The sequence below is a fragment of the Tachypleus tridentatus genome, chromosome 12 (assembly GCF_004210375.1).
Source record: "Tachypleus tridentatus isolate NWPU-2018 chromosome 12, ASM421037v1, whole genome shotgun sequence".
Lineage (NCBI taxonomy): Eukaryota > Metazoa > Arthropoda > Merostomata > Xiphosura > Limulidae > Tachypleus > Tachypleus tridentatus.
This window is the reverse complement of record NC_134836.1, coordinates 86364296-86370318: the sequence shown is the minus strand read 5'-3', so window position 1 is coordinate 86370318 and position 6023 is coordinate 86364296.

Genomic DNA, 6023 nt, shown 5'->3' with positions numbered 1-6023 from the left:
AAGTATAGCGATAAATGAATAATAATTAATTTGATTCAAATATTAAGGTAGTTATATATGAAGTGAAAATACTGTCGTTGATTTGAGGAAGATATGGGATATGAAATATTTTCATTGATGCTGGCAGCAGAATATTTACAGTTCTGGAAACTGAAATGTGTTATAAATACTGGATTATTTACTAAAGGAATAAAAGTAACTAGAGGTTGCACAGCATTAAAAGAAACACACAGGGTCATCCTATGTTATGTAATGTTAGTGAATAATATTTTTTCTTTCAGTCTAAATTGCAGTTAGAACACATGTTAGTGTAGTCTTAGCAAAATGTGTATTAAAGCAGAAGGTAACACCTGTGCATAATTGCTTTGCACTTGTTTCAAATAATGTAAAGTATATTAGAATGAACCCATATAAAAGCAGGATTGTGTTTGTATATTTCTTCAGTTACAAGCTAGAGGGTGATGGGTCTACAGAAATTAGTCTCATTTCAATTATTTGTATAGGAGCCAATACTTAAATGTTTACCATACTTTTCCTCATATGGCCTGCAATTCGTTTCTATACCAGCCAGACAATGGTGAAATATTCTCGTGCGTATGGATGATAAGGTATTACCTGTGGTCGTCACCAGATAATGATACAATTGGAAGTATATTTGACCAGGATGTGGAGGAGTACTCAGTAGATATTTTATACACATGTATGCATGTAGAGATGGCACATGACCAGGGCAATATTTTGACACTGGGCACCTGAAAATATGTTTAAAGTATATCTTTTATTTGTTACCAGGATGTTACAACTTTCTAAATTACAGTTCTAATTGGACTTCTGGACAGTCAGAAAAATCTTGACTAAAGATTATCAGTCACAACTTTTTCTATATAAGATTAAATTTTTTACCCTTTTGATATATCGTTTTTCACTGAACATGCTAGAAGTTTGTATTTTTTATTTTATTGTTTAGCCCTTCCCTTCTAAATAACAATACATGGTTACTTGTTTGATGACTTGGATAGACATCCAATAGTACCCACAGCTTACTGAATTGTCATAGGAAAGCTGATAAGGAATATGTGCTGTTTTCTGACACATCAGGTGTTCAGACTCTTGTGAGAGTCACTAATGGATTCATTCTAGGAACATAGGAACCAACCAATTTGGCCACTGTCAGCCGCTCTTTTAATCCAGAAGTCATCATCAAGTATACCTAAATATCATTGAACCACCATCTTTCTCTGCCACCCAGTTGGAGACGAACCTGCCTAGTACAGAATTTATGAAACCAGCTGTGCTGGATTAAACATCAATTGAGCTGAGATAAAGTGAAAAAGGTAAAAATGCCACTACCATATCAAGTGCCCCATCAGAGACATGAAAATAACATCTTCTAATACTTTAAGATTTCGTTCAGAAACCAGAAAAGGACTAACAAGACCCTGAGACTATCTTTCACTATCTACCCCTACTTACAGATAAAGAAGGCCACTTGTAGGGTGAACATTGTCATATCCACCGCAATCACAACACCACTAGTAGTCCAATTGCCATAAGTAACAAAGATTCTGTCACACCCAATGTTTCTAATAACAATTCTATTGACAATACCTTACCGCAAATCCCTTCACCAAATCACCATTCTAGAGTAATATTGTCAGGCTCAAACAGTTAATTTTATAGTCGTTTGGGCTTTGTGTTAAGTATGCACCAAGAGTGAAATGACTAATTCAATGTGCCCAGTGATCTTTGTTATATCGATGTGAGGCTTTCCAAGACCAGGTGAGACGTGTAGAAAGCCAAACAAATCTAAAAATGTCAGCCACAAGTCTACAGATGTTGATAGATGGATAATATCAGATCACGAGTCTGGGAAAAATGCATATACATATCTTATTTATTTAACAATTTATGATCCTATTAAAGGATATTTAATTTATTAACATACTAATTATACACCTGCAAGTGTCATTAATATAAATAAGTGTAAGCAAAGGTTCAAGTACTGAGCACTTACGTACATATCTTAAACTAGCCTTTAGTAACACGACGATATTTATCCTTTGGTAGTCTTCAGTCTAACTAACTAGTCTTATCCCCAGCCCAAACCAGTCTGATTTTCTTTACTAATATTATTTGTGAAACTTTATAAAAATTCTTTTGAAAACCTAACTATATCATGCCCACACCATTTTTACCATTCAGTTAACAAGTGGAATCTTTAAAAACATAATGAAGTTAACAGATCATGACTAAATATCTTCCTTTAAAGAATCCATGTTGTTTCTCTTTTATGATAACGTATTTCCTTCAACTAGAGAATTTGCAAAGCTTCTTTTATCAGATTTTCTAGAATTTGTCCTATTAAATAAGTAATATTAATTTCCGGGTCAACTCTTATCACTTCTTTTAAAAAATAAAAGCAACATTAGCAACTGTCCAATCCTCAAAAATCTGCCCAAACAAAAGTACAAGAGAGAAAGATTTGCATATCTAATATATTGCTTCCTTTAAAGCAATTAGAAAAACATTGTCTGCTCCTGGTGTTTGCCAATTTTTAATCTTTCGATCTTTTTACTTACTTTGAAAGGGTTATACGTGCATGATTTAACTCAACACCATTTTTTCCCAGGGAATTCTTAAGGTTAAAAATATTATCAACTTCTTTTCTTGTAAAGACAGCAAACTTAGGCATCTTATTGTCCTCAACAAAATCATTGCAATTGTCATTCTTTAAGTTCCAAATGGAATTTTACGTACATACACGTTTTGACATACATAAAAAAGCTTTGCAGATAGTTTTAACATTATTAGATAGCTGTTTTTTTTGCAAGTCCTTCCTGATTTATGACTTTTTTAACAAATTCGGCAGTTTTTCTATATTTTTGTAAATTTTCCATCATATTTGTCAATTTGAGCCTCTTAAGCTTGTTCTTTGTATTCCTGATGTTGTCATTAGTAAGTCAATTAAGTTTTATATTCTCCGTTCTTTTTTATAGAAATATATCTATCTTGAATCAAAAGCAATTGTTTTAACAACCCAAACTTAAGTCTCTTCCACATTACTTTGAACTTATTATTTCAAGTTACTAAGATTAAATCTTTTTCATAACCTTAGAATTAGCTTTCTGAAATTTATGAACTATAATCATTGTTTTTTACCTCAACATATAAAACCTCAAACCTAATTATAAATTATTATTCTTACAAACATTTTGCGTCATTATCCATATCAATAACAATTCTTATCTTGAGCTATCATTTGTTTGACACTGATTTGGTGGCATCCTCTAACAGCTGATAATTAAAAATATTCCACCCATGTTAACCAGACTAATCGTATTACATACAGATTCAAACCTCTTGGCTATTCTTTTTTATATCTTCACCTATAAAAAAAAAGAAATTAAATTTTTTTCAATATTTCTGTTATTACAGACTTGTCTTTAACACCGTTTGTACCTTGTTATGCTATTAAATTCACAGGTAAGAATTTATAATTGTAAAGAAGTGGTTTTATTTTGTGGATCATAATAAAATAATAGATAATGCTTATATCTACCTGAAGAAGACAGACCAATGTTCTATCAAAACATATGGTGTTGTCCCTCAAGTAACATCACTTCATTATGTTTATGGATAATTTCTGTCACTTCACAATTGTACTGGTATAATTTATTCCCATTCACAACTAAACTGTTAAACTTTCAACAGTCGTTCTTCAACCACTTTCTGCCTTATTTATTGTGTTAATTTGTTTTTACCTAGTTTCGCAAATTGACTTTTTTAAAATTTCTCTGAATACTTTCTCAGACAATGCTTTAAAAGCAGCTTTCCTTATATACGTATTTTATGTTTGTAAAATTTGCTTGTATCAATATTTTGGAAACAGTTAATCTAAATTTGTCTTAGCAATCTGGTATGTGTTTACTTCCACGGATTATTTTTTTAAAAATGGTCATTAAAATCTTTAACTTTTTTTCTCTAATCGAAAAAAAACACTATATTTTGAATTGCTGGAAAAAATAAAAATATATAATTTTTTTCACATTAATATGTTGTTTAATTTTTGTCTTCAACGCTTATTAATATATATTTTTTATTTATCAGAACAGTATTTTAAGCTGAGACAGCGGTAAGTCTATGGATTTAGAACACTAATATAAGCGGTTTGATTTCTCTTGGGAAACATTGTAGATGAACCAATGTAGCGTTAATATATATACAAAACAAATAAACAAACAAACGAAAATGAAAAAAACTCCAAGTGACACAGCTGTAGGTTTGCGGGCTCACACTGCTAAAAATTGGGTTTCGATACCCATGGTCGCCAGAATACAAATAGCCCATTGTGCAGCTTTGTCATCAATTCTAAATAAAAAAAATACATTGCACACATTTATCTATAAAATTATTTCTTGATGTGAATTTTTATAAAGTTTTATTATATATTGCTGAGTATTTTTGTTTTTAATATTATAATTACACTGGTTAACGTTTCACAAATATAAAATAATTTAAACATGCAGTTTAATATTATATATTTAAAAAACGGCTGGAATGGGTAGAGAAGGCACAGATAGAGGACCGAACAACGTTTCGAGCTCTTTGGTCATCCGTAATTCGAGGGTCGCGGGTTCAAATCCCGGTCGCACCAAACATGCTCGCCCTTTCAGCCGTGGGGGCGTTATAATGTACAGTCAATCCCACTATTCGTTGGTAAAAGAGTAGCCTAAAAATTGGCGGTGGGTGGTGATGACTAGTACCTTCCCTCTAGTCTTACACTGCTAAATTAGGGACGGCTAGGGCAGATAGCCCTCGAGTAGCTTTGAGCGAAATTCAAAACAAACAAACAAATCTTTGGTCATCGTCAGGTTCACAAAGAAAGAAAGGTTTACTGACCGGTAGCTAACCACGTGTTTGAAGGCGGTTGTGTAATTGAGTGTGGGAATGTAGAGGGCGTGCTTAGATGTTGGATATATTTATTAATATAGGTATAAAGGTGTTCCTTTGTATTGGTTTATTTTGGACTTGAGTTGTTATATAAGGAAGGCTTCTTTAATTTTGCGTTTGTTTATGTTTGCTTCTCTATTTAGTGTTTGGGTGTTTTCTATGGTTATGTTCTGTTTATTTGATTTGCAGTGTTCGAAAACGTGTGCAGGTGACTTTTTGTGTTCTTTGAATCTGGTTTCCATTTTTCTATTTGTTTCTCTAATATAGAAGTCGTGGCAGTTATCACATTGTATTTTATAAATAATAGTGGTGTTGTGTTTGTCAGTGTAGTTTTTACATAGTATAGACTTTAGTTTTGTGCCTTGTTTTTGAATAAATTTTGTATTAACTGAGATGTCATATTTTGTTGCTAGTTTTTGCCAAATGTTGGTTATTTTTCTGCTGATGTCGGGAATATATGGTATGCAGCAGTATATGGTTTCGTGACTTTTTAAATCGTTGGGTCTATTTACTTTTGTTACTTGATTTTGCTTTTTGTCTAGGTGTGTGCGTATAATGTTTTCCACGGTTTGTGGAGGAAACTTGTTAATGCTGATGAAGTATTGTTTTATTTTGTCTAATTCGTTGTTAATTTTATATCTGGTGACTACAGTTTTATAGCTGTGTTTATTTCGTTTATCGGTATGTTGAGTTTTTGTTTTGTTTCATGTGCTGCGTTCCAAGGAATGTATAGTCCAGTGTGGGTGTTTTTTCGGTGGATTCCTGTTTTAAATTGTGTATCGGTCGAAACGTTGTTCGCTCCTCTATTAGTGCTTTCTCTATCCATTCCAGCCGATTTTAAATATAAAATTTTCTCTACAAGTGGGTTTTCTCGTCATAATAATTTTCATACTGCCACACACATAACTTTATATCTCTTAAGCTCAATTTTTACATACTGAGTAGATTTTTGTATATGAGATTTTACCAATGAGTTATGTTAAAAACAATAACAAATTAATTTGTTGACAAAAAATAATTAAAATTCGTTTAGGAATTATTAATAGAATCACCAGTAACAAGAGAAATATAAA